This window comes from Mytilus galloprovincialis, chromosome 6 (assembly GCF_965363235.1).
Source record: "Mytilus galloprovincialis chromosome 6, xbMytGall1.hap1.1, whole genome shotgun sequence".
Classification (NCBI taxonomy): Eukaryota; Metazoa; Mollusca; class Bivalvia; order Mytilida; family Mytilidae; genus Mytilus; species Mytilus galloprovincialis.
Genome location: NC_134843.1, coordinates 21,379,443 through 21,402,065, shown reverse-complemented (window position 1 = coordinate 21,402,065; position 22,623 = coordinate 21,379,443). Strand labels below are relative to the sequence as shown.

Sequence of the window (22,623 nt, the reverse complement as noted above, 5' to 3'; positions counted from 1 at the left end):
TCAACCGAGTCAATTCAAAAACGATACAAAATATATCTTCTTGTGTTACTTTTAATGATAAGCAAGGTTCGGATTTTTGAAATTTGCTCCACATATTTGTTTCTCGAGAGCTTCTACCATTAGAATCCTGTTGCTGTGTCATAATTTTTTTTCATGTCTTTTCTTTTCATATCTGTTGTATTTTGATTAGGTCGTTAGTTTTCTCGTTTAATTTTTTTTTAATTTATCATTTTAGGGCCTTTTAGAGCTGACATTGTAATGTGGGCTTTGTTCATTGTTGAAAGCCGTACATTGGCCTATATATGCTTATTTTGGTGTTATTTTGTCTCCTGTGAAGACTTGTCTTCTTGGCAATCATATCACATCTCCTTTTTTTTTAATATATATACCTTACATTTTTGTTGACAAAGATAATCACCAGGGGATATTTGTTTAACATATTTTAAAATTGCGTGATCGTAAGTATATCGAGTTTTGTTTGAAATAATTTATTTTATTATTTTTCCGGATTGCGGCATTGTTAACTGTTGATTAATCAAATATATTATTGAAATAGTGCATACCTTTCCGATAGCTCATCGTTTGACATCGCGTAAACAACATTGAACGTTAGCAGCTTCATTAACTTCCCTGTTATTGTATAGTTTGCTCTTTTAAGTATATTACTGACTACATGTTTATCCTACGAAATATGAGATGTAAATAATTTCATAATTGTATATTATTCAGCTAGCATGCTGTATACTTAAAAAGGACTCATATGGAATAATGATATTATACACATACTACAACTTCATGAAGATATCTATTGTGATTATTTTCACTGATAAACACCAAGGACGAAGTTTATACTTTAAACGTGGTTTTATTTTATGTTTTATTCGACACAGCCAAACAGATTTTACCATGTCAGTTAAAGTTTTTGTTAAGGTGCACATAACTAATAAAGATTTCATTTCAGGTGAGATCTCAAATTCTCGAAAAGTCACTTTCAAGAGAATATTTAAAGACAATAAGACGATAACATGTTTTTGTTAAAAAAATACTTCAAGTTCTTACTCGAGTAGAAATATTTACTATCAAAGTCTTAACAAATCTTTTGTCATTTCCGTTTTAAATCGGTAACGTATATACTCCATACTAAAGTCTTAAAAAAACTTTTAATAAGAATTTCATCAGGTGTATATGCCAACAGAAAATGTAATTTGGATCTTGACATATTTTCACATCTTCCTCTTCTGTTTTAAATAAGTTAATGTTTTGCAAGCAAAGCAGAAGGCGCACTTTTATCAATTGATGAAATGAATTGATTTTTTTCTGGTATTATATAAAATTGTAAGATTTTTTTATTTTTTTTTTCATTTCCAGATTTATTGTCCAAGCGTTATTATTTCGGTACTTAAACCATGTCATCTCGATGATTGTTTGAAACATTGTGACCAAATATTTTATTCATTTGAACAGAAAGGAATTCTTTTTTTTAGCTCACCTTGCCTGAAGGGCCAAGTGAGCTTTTCTCATCACTTGGTGTCCGTCGTCCGTCGCCGTCGTCTGTCGCCGTCGTCCGTCGCCGTCGTTGTCCGTCGTCGCCGTCCATCGTCGTTAACTTTTACAAAAATCTTCTCCTCTGAAACTACTGAGCCAAAGTTCACCAAACTTGGCCACAATCATCATTGCTAGTTAAAAAATGTGTCTGGTGACCCGGCCAACTAACCACGACTGCTGCTATAGCTTAACATAGAACATAAAGGTAAAATGTAGATTTTGGCTTATATCTCTGAAACCAAAGTATTTAGAGCAAATCTGATTCAAATCCTTTATCAAATCAATATCAATTTGCCCTGAAATTTTCAGATGAACCAGAGAATCTATTGTTGGGTTGCTACCCCTAAATTGGTATTTTTAAGGAAATTTTGCCGTTTTTGGTTATGATCTTGAATATTATTATAGATAGAGATACACTTTAAACAGCAATAATGTACAGCAAAGTGAGAAATACAAATAAGTCAACATGACCAAAATGGTTAGTTAAGGAGTAATTGCCCTACATAGTAAATTTTTAACATTTTTTTGTAATTTGTTGTAATCTTTTACAAAAATTTACACAAATTTAACCAAACTTGTCAACAATCATTTTCAAAACTGTGACCGATGACACCCTCCCCCCTCCAAACCCGCAAACCAAGATTGCCGACATGGCTAAAAAGAAAAGTACATAGGGTAAAATGCAGTTTTGGGCTATTATTTCTGAAACAAAAGCATTTAGAGCAAATATGTTAGAAGCAAAAATGTTCATTGGGTCAAGATATATCTGACCTGAAATTTTTAAACCATTCAGGTAACCTGTTGTTGGGATGCTGGCCCTGATTTGGTAATTTTATGAAAATTTGGCAGCTTTTAACTAATATCTTGAATATTATTATATATAGAGATAAACTGTAAACAGTAATAATGTACAGAAAAGTAAGACCTGAAAATAAGTCAACATGATCAAAATGGTCGATTGACCCCTTAAGGAGTTATTTAAGAAATAATTCATCGGGGCTTGGCCCTGTATGACAAATATATTACCCTGAGCGATAGCGAGGGGTAAAATATCGGCATAAAGGGACAACCCGTGGTAAAATCTAGATATATTTAAGCCCCCATGAATTATTTCGATTATAATAGGACAACAACGGCAATTTTTTTTGTATCATAAATAAATCTAGTACATTCGCCAATATACCTACCTTTAAGAAAACCTTTTTGTGTTTGACTAATTATGTTTACCAAGACCTTTTTGAATCTATTTGCTAGACTGGCTGTAGCTATCTAATAGTCTACACACAGCAGTGTGATAGGTCGCCAGTTCTTAAGATCAAATTTTTACTTACCCTCCTTTGGTATACAAGTAATATGTCCCTGTCTTTGAGTGATAGAGAACTTTCCGTACTCTAAAGGCTCATTTAAACATCTGATTAGTGGTAATTGAATATCATTCCAAAAAAAAATAAAACTCAACAGTGAATCCATCTATACCAGGTGATTTGGAGTTCTTCATAAGTTTAAGAGAAGACAGACATTCATGTACTGATAAAGGTCCTTCACATGATTCCACTTCTTCCTCAATAGGTTTTGTAATAAAAGGATTGTCATGCTGAAGAAATGTGCTCCTGTGAGTTTCAAGTAACAATGGATTAGAACTAGTAGACATTTTTTTATAAAATTGTTTTTGTTCATTTCTAATAATACATGGATCCGTTATCTCAGATTCGTCCTCCAGAATAAGTTTGGGAATATTTTTTTCTGTATAAGGTTTTTTTTCCAAATTACAAAAATAGTTACTTCACTCTTCCCCTCTACTTGCCATCTTGCCTTTGCTCTTGTAATTATCCCTTTAACAATTTTTCTCTTATTACTTTTAATTCTAGTTCCAACCCTTCCCTTTCTTGGTGTACTGATGGCAAGTTATTCTCTATGAGTTTTTTTTTATTTAATAATGATATCTTGCATAATAAGGGTAATAGCAAGTTTGTTGTCCCTGAGATACCAACTATCGCTCGAGGCGAAGCCGAGGGCAATTGTTTTTATGCGAAGGGACAACAGTCTTTAGGTGTTTTATTAAACTGAACAACACAGACATTAGGTGTTTTATTATTCCGAAACAACCAACTTTCTAAAAGTCAATATATATCATGTGAAAGAAAGAAAATGTAACATGCAGAGGTATAATAATGACGAATATCTCTTCGTTAATGCAGATATATATTGTAACGGGCCAGGGGAGGGGTGTAGTGTTTATTTTCCGTCTGTAAATATTACAGATTTCTGTTTAGATACTGCTAAACTGCTTGTCAGCTAGATAATGTAATTTAATATTACTGGATAGCTGTTATACACTGGAACTACTGTCTGGGATACTGTCAGCAGATGATATCTTGTTTTAGTTTGTGTTTGTGTTCGTAATTCCTTTGACAATTATAGATTTGAGATAGGGGTCTTTGTAAATCATATCTCTTAACGACTACGGAATAACCCAAGCGAACTCATAAAAACGTAATGCAAATATAAAATTAATAACTCTTTTAATTTAGCAATAAATAATATTGCCAATAACAATCAGATGTAAAAAATTATATTTTTTTACCAAAAGATGAAACAACTCAGCTTTTCTAACAACAATATTAAGAATCAGGAAAAAGCGTCAAACTGACTGACAACAATAATTATCTCGAATTTCAGCTTTAATTAGTATATAGGAAGATGTGGTGTGAGTGCCAATGAGACAACTCTCCATACAAATAACAATTTAAAAAGTAAACCATTATAGGTTAAAGTACGGCCTTCAACACGGAGCCTTGGCTCACACAGAACAACAAGCTATCAAGGGCCCCAAAATTACTAGTGTAAAACCATTCAAACGGGAAAACCAACGGTCTAATCTATATAAACAAAACGAGAACTCTGTTTAACTATTTCTCTTCAAAATTAATCAGGAAATGTTTTCAGGAAATTCAGAAAAAATAAACTCTGATTTTAACCTTTGTCTATCTAAATATAAATTTTCCGGAACTTTATTTACTGATATAGGTCTTGCCCAGATGAAACAATACTAAACTGGAACACTAGCCGTGCTTGCTTTTATAGTTTTGAAACGACACAATTTTGTCTTCAGACACAAAAACGACAACTGTGTTGACGTTTAGACAACAGTTTGAGTGACATCATGACACAGTTTGCACTTAGCGTTTAACATACGGGTATTTGAAATTCCAACGTTATGTAAACAAAAACAACAACATGGCGACGTCCATCCACGGAAAAGACCAGAGAAATATTTTAACAAGATTACTTTCCAATTTAAAGTTTGTACATTTGGACATATTTAGTAACTACAATAGGATACCAGAGAATCACGTTAAATGTTTTCTCGACTGACTTATCATATCAAACAAAGTAAATTTGAAAACGTAGTTTTAACAAAAGAAATCGGGGTTCACTTTCACACAAATAAGTTACATTCAGTTACATAATTCTCACTAGTCTATCATACAAGTTACAAATTCATTTAGCAGCAATCATTCTTACTTCTTCAGATACGTTCAAATCATGAAAACCCCATTCCGTAACATTACTCCCTTATAAAAAAAATAAAAGTAAAAAAAGTGCTTCATACAAAGTATTTCATAAAAATATCCTATTCTACTTAATTATAATAATTGAATAAATGAATTAGGCAGCCGGTTAACATATTAAAATATTAAATTTATAAACAATTGAAAAGCTCTTTTAGAATGTCACACTGGATCCCTGTTTGTATGTCTGTTTGTGTTTCAAATATGGGACAGCCCATTTGCACTGCAGTTTTTTACTGTTCCCTTTTGCTTTAGATGGATCGCCAACTGTGTATTGACGGGCATATAGTTTGTGGTCGTACTGCTGTTTTTGTCGGTTACTTGCAGCAGCCATTTTTTCTCGTGCAATATTATGGATTCGCCATAAGTTTGGGATTAATTTGACAAGGTACTGGTGAGAAATGTTGTCCGAAATTTGAGGGGGTAGTCCATACAACAAATCGACTGGTAACTCTATTTCCCTTCCAAACATCAACATGCTTGGGGAATATCCTGTACTTTCATGTACAGAACTCCTATAAGCCACCATAGCTAATGGTAATTGAAAATCCCAATCTCGTTGGTCTTTTACAATAAATTTACTTAATATGTCTTCTATTGTTCTATTCAACCTTTCCACCATGCCTTCACTTTAGGGGTGGAGTGCGGTTGTTCTTGTTTTGTCCATTTTAAATGTTTGACATAATGAACGAAATAGATGAGACTCGAACTGTCTCCCTCGATCTGTGTGTACTTGTCTTGGTAGACCGAAACTAGCTATGAATTCACTGACAAAAATTCTTGTGACAGTTTCTGCTTCTTGATCGGCATAGGATACGATTCTGCCCATCGACTGAAACAATCGTTTATAACTAAAGTATATTTATATTTGTTTCTGGTAAAGGACCGAGAATGTCTATAGCAACCCGCGCTAGTGGTGCTCCAACTAAATATTGTTTCATATGTCCTCTAGGATGACGCGTTGGGCCCTTTCTTGCACTACAGATTTCACAGCATTTACACCAAATTTCTATTGTTTCTTAATAACCTGCCCAGTAAAATCTGCTCGAAACTCTCGCTAGCGTTCTATGTATACAAAAATGACCTGCCTAAGGATCGTCGTGTATCAATTTTAATACTTGAACATGCCAGCACAAGGGTAAAATTAATTGTTGGACATTTCCATGAACGTTTAAAATCCACTCTCTATATAGGAGATCATGTATAACTCTTAACCTATCCCATTGAGCCCAATATGTTTTAAACTGTTTACCCTCAAGAGAAATGTCTTCCCACTTTGGTTTTGGTTGCTTTCTAATTTTATTTTCAAGAAAATTGCAGTTTCTTGGCGGCTGATATTTCTTCTGTTGTCTTACTTTGCGTCTATTTAATGACTAAAAATCCCAAGTACTTTACTCATTATAATAGTTTCTGAGTTAGGGGGAGTATTACATTCTGTTCTGAAGCTATCAAGCTTACAAGTTTTAGAATATAGAAAATTATAACCAATTATTGCAGGGGCATCAATTTCGGCGATCACAAACCGCTGTTTCCATATTTTGCCATTAATTTTAATATCGAAATCGGCTTGGCCCATAGTTTTAATAATTTCACCATTACCAAGTTTTAATTGTTAAGAATGCCTTCATAAATTTTATCTGGTCTCTGAAATTCTGGGAGTGATAAAAATTTTCTTGATCCTGTATCAATTAAACAATTAAAGGACATCGCATTAATTTTTAACTTAAAATATAGACTATCGTTTAAATCATCATTTAATTTGAAAGATTTAAGCGGTCCTTCGTTGAATTCAATATTGGCTGCTAAAGGTAGACCGTCAGCTTTAGCCTCTAAAAGTTTCCCGATTTAGTCTGGCCTCTGGTATCGGTTTGTGTTCCTTGTGACCATTTATTTCCCGTTCTATTGTTTGGCACGTATTTGCCACTGTTTCTCATTTCTTGGAACTTTCTGCAATCTCTTTTGTAATGTCCTTTGGTTCAACAAAAATAGCAGGTAGCTTCTGATTTAAAACTTGGTTTCTGTTGGGACTGATTATTTTCTATTTTTGCTAATCTGTCAATTATGCTATTCATGTGTATTTTAGGACTCCCTTCATAATCCCTCCGTAATGCAGCTCGGCTATTAAACTTCCTCCTATGTCCCGAGTTAAACGCTTCAAATTCTAGGCCCATTCTTTCACTGTCTTCTATAGAATTTGGCCTACCCTGAAATATTGCCCATTCTAAATCTGCGTCATTCAAAGAACCTATAAAACAGTCTCTGGCTAACTGTTCTCTTACTTCTATCGGAGCAGTTGGATAAGCTAACCTAGTTACTCTCTTAATGTCTTGGGCAAGTTCGGGCAATGACTGATCTTTATTTCTACTTTTACCCTTCATTTGGGCTCTATACAATTCTGCTTGATTGCTCGGTTGAAACCGTGAGGTGAGTGCTGCAACTAAAAGTGCGTAGCTTTGTCTTAGATCTGGCCTCAAATCACTCAAAATATCTTGTGCCGACTCTCTGAGGCATGTAGCCAAGGCTTTTGTATTTTCGTCCCACCCAATAATTTCAGCGATCATTTCAAAATGTACAATATGTCTTCCCAACTACCTAAACCAACGTAAGTTGCCACTGCTTTCTTATTACCCCGTGCATATGCACTATTACTGTTATGCGCAAAATTATCAAAGGATTTGTCCTTAAATTATTTTCATATCTATTATTTGTTGCATTAGAAACCTGGCAAAACCCTTGATTATCGCGATAACCAAGTACGTCCTCATACCCTGATACTATCCTGGAAGACTCCCGTGCATGGCCATTGCACTCTATGGGATCTTCCGTACCAGTGCGGACCTTCCATGGATTAACCCGCTTGCCTCCGGATGGCATTGCATTGGTCCATTGGGGACCCTGGGGGATACCCTGCAAAACACTTGCACCCTCTACGTCCATAGGGACTTGGCCCTTAGTGAAAACTGGACTCGAGAAATTTTCACGCTGATGACCAAAACGCTCTTGTACGGATGAGGCAGCAAAATAACCTGAAAATTTATCTCCCCTTCCTCGCGAGTCACTGAACCAGCGGCGGTTCAATCTCCTGAAGCCGCCCCGCCATTAGGTTCCTCCATTAAAATTAAATTATCTGCATTTTTGTTTGGTCTAATATTGCCCATAACTTGTCTTTCATCTCTCATTTTCACCCGCACCTGTACTTCTGCTGATGGGGAAGCGTCAATAAAATCTTACTGTACAGATATGGGGAGTCTTGATCCATGGGCACGTCCTTCTGGTATTAATTCTGCTTCTGGAGTTAGCACGTGGTCAGATTTGTCTGTGCCTGTCCAGTCCAGTGTATTGTCTTTTTCTGCCATGATCAGTGGTGCAAGAAAATTAGTACCGTAAATTTTATTACTACCACTGGGTCGATGCCTCTGCTGGTGGACTATTAGTCCCCGAGGGTATCACCACCCCAGTAGCCAGTACTTCGGTACTGGCATGAAAATACGGATTTTTTGTGTTATTAAAATTTACTGTTACAAAATGATAGAAATTATTATAAATTAAGGAATGTATCTTCCTCATGCAAAGCTCTGATTCCTTTCACGGATTTGGCTTTACTTTTTGGACCTTTTGGATTATAGCTCTTCATCTTTTATATAAGCTTTGGATTTCAAATATTTTGGCCACGAGCATCACTGAAGAGACATGTATTGTCGAAATGCGCATCTGGTGCAAGAAAATTAGTACCGTAAATTGTATTATACTTACTGTCGGTCCGTTAAGATAGCTTCTTTCCTATTGAAACTATCCCATCGCTGCCACCAGAAATGTAACGAGCCAGGAAATGGGGTGTAGTGTGTATTTTCCGTCTGTAAATATTACAAAGGAGTAGGTCCGGTAAGGACCGATTTTGGCCTCAAATTCCAAGTTCATCTGACGAAAGACTTTGACCACTTTTTAAACACTTAAGTGTCTATTTTATTTGAATTCATTAGTTTATGTGGAAGATTTTAACAGATTTAGTCATTAAAAACCATCCGATTCAAGCTCAAATATGAAAAATCTACCAAATATGCCGAAAAATGTCATTTTTCAGTTGGTTTTGGGTAAAAATGAAAGTGGCCGCATCCGTGTTCATCCTCAACCTTTATATATGTTATGTATTGTCATCAAATACAACTTACGTTTTAATATTAAGGATGAACACGAATGCGGCCACTTTCGTTTTACACGAAAACCGTCTAAAATTTAACTAAAATGCTAGAATTATGAAGATTTCAGTAATTTAGCATGACTTAATGGTGCTAGTACCGGATAAATTTGCATTGTATTGTCAAAAGCAGCCCATATTTATGTAGCAGAAGCATTCTACTGTCTAATGAATAACTAAAAGTTTACATTTTAACAATTTTGTAAAACTGCTATATTTTGGGGCCAAAAAGGGGTCTTACTGAACCTACTTCTTTCTGTTTAGATACTGCTAAACTGCTTGTCAGCTAGATAATGCAATTGAAATAACTGGATAGCTGTTATACACTGGAACTCCTGTCTATGATACTGTCAGCAGATGATATCTTGTTTTAGTTTGTGTTCGTAATTCCTTTGACAAATATAGATTTGGGCACGAAATAACCCAAGCAAGATTTGAGATAGGGGTCTTTGTAAATCATATCTCTTAACGACTACGGAATAACCCAAGCGAACTCATAAAAACGTAATGCAAATATAAAATTAATAACTCTTTTAATTTGGCAATAAATAATATTCCCAATAACAATCAGATTTTAACAATTTATATTTACAGTTATATTACTATTTAAAACCTCTATCTTCTCCAGCTGCCTATACCTATAAAGAAATAATAGTGATTCAACAAAATACTTCTCTGGAATCTACTGTAGCAAAAATGGGGAAAACTGGAAAAGCTCTGGTTAGGAACAAAGAAATATGGACATAAGACACATTCAATTATAATACATACAATAATATAGACAGCTTGAACCTCGAAAATATATACCCAAGGATTATACTCGAGAATTCAGCGGAAACTAAAACGACAACTATTAATTTAAACTTTTCTGACCAAAAGATGAAACAACTCAGTTTTACTAACAGCAATATTAAAAATCAGGAAAAACCATCAAACTGACTAACAACAATAATTATCTTGAATTTCAGCTTAAATCTGTTTAACTATTTCTCTTTAAAATTAATCAGGAAATGTTTTCAGGAAATTCAGCAAAAATAAACTGTGATTCTAACCTTTCTCTATCTAAATATTAACTTTCCGGAACTTTATTTACTGCTATAGGTCGTGCCCAGATTAAACAAGACTAAATTGGAACACTAGCCGTGCTTGCTTTTATAGTTTTGAAACGACACAATTTTGGCTAAAGACACAAAAACAACAACAGTTTTGACGTTTAGACAACAGTTTGAGTGACGTCATGACACATTTTGCACTTAGCGTTCAACATACGGGTATTTGAAATTCCAACGTTATGTAAACAAAAACAACAACATGGCGACGTCCATCCACGGAAAAGACCAGAGCGATATTTTAACAAGATTACTTTCCAAATTAATTATATAGAAACTTTACATTAGTAGCACGATTTAAGTCTGAAACGGTCATTTTGGTCTGATCATATCTTAATTGACTGGATTTACCGCTAGAGGAAAACGCCAAGACTTGTAAAATCGGTAAGTCTCCGTTCCGATCGATAGTCTCATTAGGTAAATCAGTCCGTTAAGGCATGTCAAGATAAATCAGACTGCTGTTTAGATCACGTTAAGACCGTGTCAGACCAAAACAGATCAAATCTCAAAATTAACATTCAAAAGTGTCCATGTTTAGATCCGATCAGTATGTCGGTATGATACCACGAGTTACGCCCCTTCTGCTTGATTAGTGCATTTTAGATTAATTATATATTTATTTGACTGTATTATATCTCTCGAATAAATAATAATAAAAAAAAGTAATTAAAGATTAAATCCTCTGTTGGTTCTTTATTACTGTTGTAGTTTGTTGAGGAACTAATAAATTATTCGTCTATATATGTTGCTTTTTTTTAATAAATATTAGTTTATTTTTTTATATTAACTATAAAATGAAAGGACGTATGGTAATTATACACACACATGTTTGCCATACATTTAACCTTAAAATGTTGTAAACCCTTTGTGAACACATTTTTCGTATTTGAAAATCAGAAACGTAAAAATCTTAAACATAACCTAACAAAAGGCGATGTTGTATAATTGCCAACGAGACAATCCATAGAATTGAAGCGAAAGCAAAAATTAACACATGCGTCTTTTTGTTTTAATCCGTATTCTGTTGATATGTCCTACTTTACTATTACCGTTGGAGCTGGGTTTTTTATTATTATTTTCGACCTAATTACTCTGTTAAACTCGGAATCGCTTCTATTACCATAGCTTTGTACTGTACAACATATCATTAAACAATTATTCATTTTACACAACGATGCGTCTAAAGACCACCAAGGTCGCCAACGTACATGAAGCTGATCATGATACTGCATTCAGTCTGTGTCGAGACAGTGTTAAAACTATAAAGTACTACCGTATAAAGATTTTCATTCAAACAATTAGTGTATATATATATATATATCCTTGTGCTTATTTTCTAATTACCCATATGCAACAGTGGCAGATTAACCGACCGGCGGCACAGCCCCCCTCCTCCCCCCCCCCCCCCCACTTCTTATCTAGAAAGGAAATTAATCACAGCTTGATTTGACTTCTAAAACGGCCGTTAATTAATACAAACGTCGACATACGTGATTAATGACAACTTATTGGTGCGGTGTAAATATTGACACCTGTGTGTAATGTCTCTGCAAAAGTTTTAATGTAAAATACATTTACATGCATGTTGATTTGAATAGTACGTTATATTGGTTTATAATACAATACATATTAAAATTGATTTACAAGTGAAACTTCTGATCTGTGTTTTTAAAGAATAGGTACAAATATATGTTTAATGTCGATAATGGTAGTTACATCTATATTTGGATATCTCTTCATTTCAAAATTTAGTACTCACAAAAAACATTATTTGTGGATGTTTTTTCTTATTTTTCTCCGAAAACGTCTTATTGTGAATTTATTCAGCAACATATTAAACTGGCTAAATTTTTTTTGAATACTATACATGCATGAACAATATTTGTTTTTTTAAACGGAATGTTGTATTTCCTTCCCCTCTTATTTCCTCCGGTCCAGGAAAATTTATTGACAATAATCAAATGCTTTTTTTTCACAAGATCTACTTTGGAGCAGAATCTCGGACTTATGCATTTCTTTAAAAGCATACAGTTCTAAAATTTGTGTATTTTCTTGTCTCAATTACCATGTACATGTATGTGGATAAGAATAGGTCACCATTTATAAAGATAGAAAGAATATATAGATGATGAAATATAAAGAACATATTGATTGTTTGGTTATTTAACATCCAGTGGCAAATATTTGATGCATTTAAGGCAGGCAAAGATTCAGTATAAAGATAAATGGTAAAAAAAATAAAAGATATAGAAATATAGAAATGTTGATCTGAGCTCCCCTCTCCGAAAAAAAATCACTCGTACTTGCATATATATTAATCTAAAAAAAATCTGGATCCGCACCTATTATATATGGCGTAAATTAAAAATTTCTGTTTTAGTTAAAATACTTGAGTTCAATGGCACGTGCTAGTAATCAACCGGGTCAACAGGAAACAAAATCAATGATCCATAACGCAAAAAGTAAATGACTATTTTACAATATACAATAAAAAGGTGCCGTAGGACTAAAAGTTAAAGAATTGATAAATTTGTGTATACGTAAACTATTAGTATTTAAGAGTCATTCTCTGTAAAAACCAAAGAAATTCAAGGGACTGTTCACACCAATGTCACAGATTTTCAATATCTTTTCAATATTAAGCCCATATGATGCCCTGATAACAAAAATAACTTTCATTTTTGTTTTTGGGGTTTCGGTTGCCATGGTTACAGGTCCCATATATATAAGCCCAGTAACAGAGTAGCAAAATCTCAAAATGCATCATTTTTCAACTTTCATTATTTTTAACAAATATACATTTTTAGCCTAAATCATAGGTATACTGAACAAGTAAAGGTCTGAAATAACAAATTAAAGTAAACAGACATTGTCTTGAACCCATTCAAAACATTAAAACTTGTATCTGAAAAGTGCTGATTTTGCATTTTTTCAAACTGCTGAAAAAGGCATTTTTTAGTAAATTTCAAAATGATTTTATTTTTTATCCCAACGTCAGATTTATTTGTTATGCCTCCAAAATGATCTTCATATATTACTCTTTCACCAAGAAAAAAATTGGCTGTGTGTTTTTTGTTGTTTAAAAAAAAAAAATGTTCAAAATTTTCTGAAATTTGGCAAAACTTGAAATTGCATTGTGAAGATTAAAAGAAAATAAGTGGTTATATTTGTCAATTTCAAAGTTTTTCTTATTAAACTTTGTAAAACCATACTGATTAGGAATTGTTTTGATACACAACTAATATTATTCAAAATAAATATCAATAACAGTTGCTATGGAAACACATTACAAAGAACATTGCAGTTGGCTTCAGACCACAATTAATTCCCTTTTTCCATGGCCTTTGAATATAGTTCCCAATTATTATATGGGGTATTTCTTCCTTAGTATTCTGGCTACTGTTTTCTTTGAAATGTTTACTATTTAATTGGTCCTATGAGTTGCATATATATATTGAAAAAAGTAAAACATTTGAAAAAACAAATTGTTTAAAGTGAAAGTAGTGATTTGGTCAAAATGAAAGTAAGGTAAAATTCACAATGGAAAATCCCTTATCAAATGGCAAAATCAAAAGCTAAAACATGTCAAAAGAATGAATAACAGCTCTCATATTCCTGAGTTGGTACAGACCTTTTTTTAATGTAGAAAATGGTGGATTATACCTGGTTTTATAGCTAGTTAAACCACTCACTTGTATAACAGTTGGATACATTTCTAGAGGTTACAGGTAAAACATGCAACTTGAGATGCGACTATGACAAAATAATTGGCATTAACAAAAGTGGTTAACAGAAAACTTGAAATCAGTTTTATTTTGCAGCTAGATGTCACATAATATTTATTCTCAGATGTGTCTGGAAGCATCTGATAAACTTGATTATACAACATGGTCTGTGTCTAGAATGACAGCATTTTTTTTGTGGTGCTAAGATTCAGCCTTTTCCAATGAATCAACAAAAGAACCAAATGAACCTTTTGGTAATACTTGAGGTTTCTGTTCCTGGTTATTAGAACTCAATTACATTGTCAGTGAATGAAGGACATCTTCTATATTTTGTGGAAAAACAGTTGTAATAATTTTCTTCATTATTTCAAGTAATCTATTACAATAAACAGATTTGGAACTTTTAGAATACATATTCTAGGAACTCATTTCTTCTTCTGAAAAACACCTCATCCTAACTGCTTGTAAAACTCATTAACATGGTGAAATTCATAATCTGGAAACTGCTGGATTATTTCTAAATAAAAGAAAGTATTTTATTTTACAAACTTAATCAAATATTAGATATAAGCAATTTTTACTAGTTTAAATAATTTTTTCCTAATGATTGATGCTTACACAAAATTCAAAAGATAGTTTTGTTTCTTTCATGGTTAACTTTTGAGTGCATTATTTATGCACTTTTTATACATCATTTACATGCTACTGTGGCATACTGTTGTCCGTTTGTCTATCGGTCATCAACATGTCAGACATGAACTCAATAAACTGCTGCGCCATGAGTGTATGATACGCCCTTTGTCTTAAGTGTATAAGTTTTATGCAATAATCATCAACATTTTCTGAGATACAGCGCGACAGGTGCAAAAAAAAACACTTTTATACCAGAAAACTCAATAACTCTAAAATATAAACATTTTGAATCATCACCAAAAAGTAAACAGATCTTTAGATTAACATAACTAAGAAGTGTGTACAGTTTTAAGCAATCATCATAAATCATTTTTGAGATACGGCGCGACATGTGAAAAAAACCCACCCCCCTGTTTTAGTTACAAAGTCCTGTAGCTCGAAAAGGTTTAATCTTATTTGTATCAAAACGTATACAGATCATTTTGACCATTATAAGTAACAACTATATTATGTTTCATGAAATTTGGAAAAGTCCTTCTAATGTTATGGTGCGACATGTTTACACTGGACAGACAGACGGAGGACATTTGTATACCATAATAGGTCTTGGGCATATAATTTCTTCTTAACCAATTTGCATAGCCAGAACCAGGCTTGATACAGCTCTGAATTTGGATTGTGATTAAACATTTGACAATTAAGCTAAAATGGTTCAATATCCAAACTCTAAATAGATTCAATATGTCAAAGAACCCCAAGATTTCAATATTTGTTAAAATCAAACTAAGTTTAATTTTGGACCCTTTGGAACTTAATGTAGACCCATTTGAAAATGGGACCCAAAATCAAAAATCTAAATACACAGTTTGATTGACCATATCAAAGAACCCCAGGAATTCAATGGTTTGATGAAATTAAACAGTTTTGGAACCTTTAAACCTCAATATGGACAAATTTGATAACAGGGCCCAAAAATCACAATACATGATTAAATTCAGCATGTAAAAGAACCCCTTAAATTTTTTTTTTTTGTAAAAATCAAACTAAGTTTAATTTTGGACCCTTTGGACCTTAATGTAGACCTATTTGAAAACGGGACCCAAAATTAAAAATTGAAATATACAGTTAAATTGGGCTTATCAATTAACCTCAAGAATTCAATTTTTGGTAAAATCAAACTAAGTTTAATTTTAGACCCTTGGTATCTTATTAGTGTAGATCAATTTGAAAACGGGACCCACAATTAAAAATATAAATAGACAGTTAGATTTGACATATCAAAGAACCCCAATAATTCAATTTTTGATAAAATCAAACAAAGTTAAATTTTGGACCCTCAATGGACCCATTTAAAAAAGAGACCCAAAATCCCTTAACTTAATACATGTTTAGATTCAGCACATGAAAGAAGCCCCGAAATTCAAGAATAAAATCACATTGAAATGGGTCAAGAAATAAGCAATTTATAAAAAGTTATAGAAAAGTAATGTTTCTGAGTCATGTTTCTCCCTATTGCATAGATATTTCTAATTAAAAGAAAAATTTGGCTCTAATTTTGGCCAATTGATGTTATAATCACTTGTAAGCATTAAAATTTTGGTATTAAGTTAAGATTCCCAAATCTTTTTGACTGGAACTGGACAACAGACTGTTTATCAGATAAAAAAAAAACCTCCCCCCCTTTGCAAAAAAAAAAGGGCGATTCTATATATAGCTAGTTTGAAAGAGTTCAGTAAAACGTTTAAACACAATTTTAAAATATTGATTGAGAAACTGTTGTTGTTGATTTACAAGGCAAAACACTTTTTAATCTATTTGTCTAAATAATACCTGTGATAAAAATTCCATGCTACTTTTCGAAGTGATGCTGTTTCATTCAATTAAATTCTTGCCTGTGTTACATCACTCTGAAAAATATAAGGTTTCTGATGACGTCATGTTGAATTGCTATTTCCCCTGGTTAATTCTAAGGAATATGTCAAATAAATCTGGCTTTGAAAAGATAAAAAAAAAACTGAGGAACATTTGTAACTTACTATACAATATAACTCAGTTATGGGCACATAAAATATTGACTCTGACATGTTTGAGTGATCATGGCTGACCTATACTGTTTACTTCTATGTTCTTTGATCTCTAGTAGAGATAATTTTCATTGGCAACAATTCAGCAAAAATATCTTTTTATTTTTGCCAGTAATAGTTTCTAGGGGTTCAATTATATGCAATCACTTTATGATTATTTTTGATATAACATTTGCTTTCTGTACACCTTTTCATAAACAGTCTGCATTGATAAAATTTCTTTAAAGAATAAAATTGAGAAAGGAAGATTTATTACAATGATTACACAACCTCAGGAATAATGGATGTCAGCACTTCGGATTGTGACAAATTTTTACCTTTTAACTGATGAGTTATGGAACTTTGTTAATATGGAAAATATCGCTTATGTTAGATGTCTTGTTACTTGTGTTTTATATTTGTATATTGGCTGTCTTATATTGTTTATATACTCTGTATGTACTGTATATGAATTTCAAGTAGTGAGACTATAATAAAATATTGAATCTGAATCTGTCTTGATGTTAGATAGCATTGCTCAGCAATTGCATAAATACAAAGTTGATTATAGTTCTTAGTATAAATAGAATCTTCTTAAATGGAGTTTTTTGGGGAAATACAGGGATAAATTATTTGGCAAACATTTTTGGGATAATAAAAAATTTACTAAAGTGGGTTGATGTGGTCTGATAACATACATCTTCTGTTGTTTCCATCTTTTCTGAATATGTTGGCAAATCCCCTTTTCTACTTGTTTATTTAACCTGTAAAATAAATTTTAATTAATACTAACAGGATCTATAATACTAACAGCATCTATAATAAGCTGAAATATTTGCCCGTAATAAAAATTAAATTGCAAAATTTTAAACAGCAATTAATTCCCTTCATTGTATCTTACTAAATATATAAGGCATTATCAGTTTAACAAAATATTTTCTATTTAGTGGAAGTAAATTTAATTTTGATTATGTAAGAATAATAATTATTTACACAACAATTAAATTGATTCAGCTTATTTAAATGGAGAATAAAAATAAGAATCAGCAATATAAACAGCAAATAAGGTTTATAATTTTTGTTAAAATGATTATTTTTTCATAGACCAAAAATTTTATTATGATACAGTTAAGTATAATTTTTTAAATAAATTTAAATAGGTGCAATTTGTGAAAAGGACAAGACTCTCTAATATATATTTTTCTAGCCTACCTGACTCAGGGAATGTAGCAATAAGTCTCTATCCTTGTTTGTGAAGACTTTGTATGACAAATATGTACCTGTATATCATAGTATTATTGCTAAACACATGCTGAACCTTTTGTGAAGATACAAGGATTACTTTTAAACAATTTTATTACCTCATTTCACCTTCAAGTACTGCATCATTGACATCTATTCTTATTTTCTTCAGAAACAAAGTACAACATGCTGGAAAAAATGATAGCAATTATTTATAAAACTACAGTTAAACATTGAAACAAGTTCTGTGTTAACCTATACAGCTAATTTCCTAATGCTTACACAGTAAAACTTTGGTTTTCTTGCTTGCTTTGTTTGTATAATTGTTTATACAAGCTTTATAAATAAGAATGACATCTTTAAACAATTTATATTGGCATAGTTTAACCTGTATATCATATTTGAATTTAATTGGGTGTTATCCTTATGAGTGTACAATATACAAAACAAAGCAAGCAGGCTAACCAAAATTTTATTCTACATGCATTAAGAAATTAGCTGTAAGATTGCATACCAATTATTCATATGTTAAAGTGAAAGGTAATAAACCATACACAGATTTTATTTGCAACAGAGTACTCATCTATTTTCTATCATCATACAATTTTTTTTTCAATATATTTTTTTTGGGGAAGCTGGTTTAATATTTACAGCTTCAAACCATTGTTAAAAGATACTCCTTATTTAGGATGTTTTAAAAACGTTTAAAAAAACGCGTTTTTGGCGTATTGAATTTTGGACCTGATGCTTTTTGTTATCTATTAATCATGTTTTTCTGTGTCTAATATGTTCTCCTGTTTGTTTGTGTTGTGGTCCTGTGGTGTTGTGTTGTCGTTTCGGTGTTGTATTTAACTTTGCCATTAAAGTGCGAGGTTTGGCATGCCTTAAAACCAGGTTCAACCCACCACTTTTATTCCCCTTTAAAAGTGTCCTGTACCAAGTCAGGAAGATGGTCATTGTTATAATATTGTTCGTTTCTCTTTGTGTTGCATTTTAACGTTGAGTCGTTTGTGTTTTCTCTTATTTTTGAGATATTGAGATAAGACGTGGCACGGTACTTGTCTATCCCAAATTCATGTATTTGGTTTTCATGTTACATTTGTTATTCTCGTGGTGTTTTGTCTGATGATTGGTCTGTTTCTGTGTGTGTTGCGTTTCGGTGTTGTGTCGTTGTTCTCCTCTTATATTTAATGCGTTTCGCTCGGTTTTGGTTTGTTACCCCGATTTTGTTTTTTGTCCATGGATTTATGAGTTTTGAACAGCGGTATACTACTGTTGCCTTTATTAAAAAACCTGATCAAATCTCAGAGATGGGGAGGAGGGATATAGAATTCACATCTAATCTTGGGTCAGGGGGTGGGGAGCTAGATATTGAATGCAAATCAAATATTTATATTCACAACAATGGTGTTATGTAATTAGGAGTTTTAAAGTTTTGACAATTTTACAGCTAAAGTACTGTTTGGAATCAATATCAAATAATTCATAAATTGTAAAAATAATAGATTAAACCATGAACACATCATTTAAGAAGCTGAATAGGGTTTACCAAACAAAGAATAATTATTATAAGCAAATTATTGAATTAAAAAATAATTATGAACATTATAATTGGAGATAAATAAGCACACATATTAATTGATCATAATTAAAAAAGAGAATAATAGGATGCCAAAGGAAGAAGAATAACTGTGGAAAACAAAATAAGGTAATACAATCAGAGGCGGATTTAGGGGGGGGCAGGGGGCCGCCCCCCCCCCCCTTTTTAGGAAAAAATTTGGTTGCTTATCTAGGGAATCACTGAAGCGTGACTGAAGCGGGCCCCACTCTTAGGTCAGTCAGTGGGCCCCACTTATGAAAATTTCTGGATCAGCCACTGACAATATAGTTTATAAATCTCGGAATGAAGGACAAACATTAAAAAGAAATCAAATTACTACAGAAATCTACATTTAAATTATAAAATCATTTTCCTTAGAATTGTACAGAATAAGTATTTGTTTTAGAAAATGTGTAAAAAGTAAATAATACATAAAAATTAGAGGACCCCAATTCTTACACTCATGAAAGTCATGAAAGGAGGTACATTGTAAATTATATATCTGTTTTGAAACTAAATAAATACATAGAAAGTGCTCCTGCTTTTCATTAAAAGTAATTGAGAATTTTTAACAAGTAATCAATGATGAATGATAATTATGAAAATCTAAATATTACATAAACTAATCCAAACTATAAAAGGGGAAAAGGGGGGGGGGGGGTTCATGTCAATTTCATTTTATTTTCATTACTCACCTTCTTGTCTAGTTAAGATGAATAAAATCCTTTTCCTTCGGTCCACTACTTGCTAGTTTAAGGCTAGTTCTGTAAGGTAACGACTTGAGTCCAGAATACACGTTATCGCTAATCCCGGCTGACCCGCCCGCTTGAACTTTTGACGTCAACAACAATCACTTTTCCATTGTGGCGTCAGATATTTTGTTTTATGACGTCAAAATTTTACGGGAACCTGTGTGATTTCCAGCAATGGCGGACAAATAGCGATAAGGTGTATCCTTGATGTGGTCAATATCTGGATGAAAACTTTTTGTTGGCATAACATGCGACGTGCACAATTTGAATTGTTTTTTCTTCTTCATTTAATTGAAATATAATATTGATGTGATGATCTAGAGCTACTGATGGTTTAAGACCATTCTCAGAAAAAATAGCAAACATTTGGTACATGTATGTACTGCCTGTGTTTCACTGTTTCAGTGTTTGGCAAGAGGTTCATCAAATGAGTTCATCACAATCCACAAACTTTGGAGAGAAATTGCACTCCATAGTACTATCTACCTTGATATATCTTATTTTTACCAACATTATAATGGTTTTATCAGTGTCTGCATTTCGTCTGCACTTGAGCATTAACCCTTGTACTTCCTGTTGTTATACCCCCGCTTTAAAAAAGGGGGGGTATACTGTTTTACCTCTGTCTGTCAGTCCGTCCGTCCGTCCGTCCATCAGTCCGTCAGTAATCAGTCCGTCAGTCAGTCCGTCCCATGAAACTTTCGTCACATTTTTCTCAGGAACTACACATCCACCCTTTCTGTAATTTGGTATCAACATTTATATATGTCAGCCATACCGTGTGATGCGTTTTCAGATTCATCACTTGACAACTTCCTGTTTACCGAACACTTGTCTGATTTTACACATGATAGCCAAGTTGAAAATTTTCGTCACATTTTTGTCAGGAACTACAATACAAGGATTTCTGAAATTTGGTTTCAGGATTTATATAAGTCAGCTATACCGTGTGATGCGTTTTCAGATTCATCACTCGACAACTTCCTGTTTACCGAACACTTGTATGATTTTACACATGATAGCCAAGTTGAAAATTTTCGTCACATTTTTCTCAGGAACTACAATACAAGGATTTCTGAAATTTGGTTTCAGGATTTATATAAGTCAGCTATACCGTGTGATGCGTTTTCAGATTCATCACTCGACAACTTCCTGTTTACCGAACACTTGTATGATTTTACACATGATAACCAAGTAAAAAATTTTCGTCACATTTTTCTCAGGAACTACAATACAAGGATTTCTGAAATTTGGTTTCAGGATTTTTATAAGTCAGCTATACCGTGTGATGCATTTTCAGATTCATCACTCGACAACTTCCTGTTTACCGAACACTTGCATATTTTTACACTATTAATATTATCCACTTGCGGCGGGGGTATCATCAGTGAGCAGTAGCTCGCAGTTTCACTTGTTTCTTTATGTTTTCAATGAAGAAGAACCATAAAGGGGAGATAATTCATAGACACATAGTTGATTTTTTCAAGTTTTCAATCCACATTTTTTTTCTTAAATCAAAAAACACATCCCTGAATTTTTTTTAATTTTTAAATGGGGGGTTTATCTTTATGATTTTGACAATATTTTCAAAAAACTATCTCGGAAATTTTTTCAAAGCTTCAATGAATTTTGGTGAAATTTGGTTTTTATTTAGATGTCAGAATCACCCCCTTCTCCAATAGAAAATAAGCATATGTACACAATTGTCAGCCAAATATGTGATATATCTTTAGAAAGGCAAAGGTAACAGCTTTTATATGTGATAATTGTCTGCATCATTTACTGTCAGGATTACGGGAAAATAAGCATTGATATTTAGGAAATTTTTTAGAATTTTCATTGAAAAAAAAGCCCAAAATCAAAATGGCCGCCATTTCCATAGTAACAAAGCCCAAAATCAATTTTTAAAGTGTTATTTGTTAAGTATATTAGTTATGTAGTATGTGTACAAAGAATGGTAAAAATCTGTGACATAGGTGTGAACACTAATTTTGGTCCTTACAGAGAATGGCTCTTAAGCTGTTGATGTTTGATCGTCAACTTTAATATATGCTATATATATGTGTTTTATATTCAATAAAATAATGAATCTGCATCTATTATAACTTAGTATGTGTAATTAAAGATCTTTATACAATATCAATATTTCTAAACCCGATACCAAAAGATAATGCTAAATATTTGGGC

At 32.7% G+C, this 22,623-nt stretch overlaps 1 long non-coding RNA gene across 1 annotated transcript; it reads right to left on the bottom strand.

The window, feature by feature from the left end:
* Positions 1-13,023: 13,023 nt before the first annotated feature.
* LOC143078038 (uncharacterized) lies at positions 13,024-18,321 on the bottom strand. Its single transcript, XR_012979013.1, has 4 exons — positions 18,204-18,321; positions 17,541-17,606; positions 16,610-16,686; positions 13,024-14,663 (listed from the first exon to the last, which is right to left on the bottom strand). It is a non-coding gene; the product is annotated as an uncharacterized LOC143078038 (long non-coding RNA).
* Between the last annotated feature and the right edge of the window lie 4,302 nt (positions 18,322-22,623).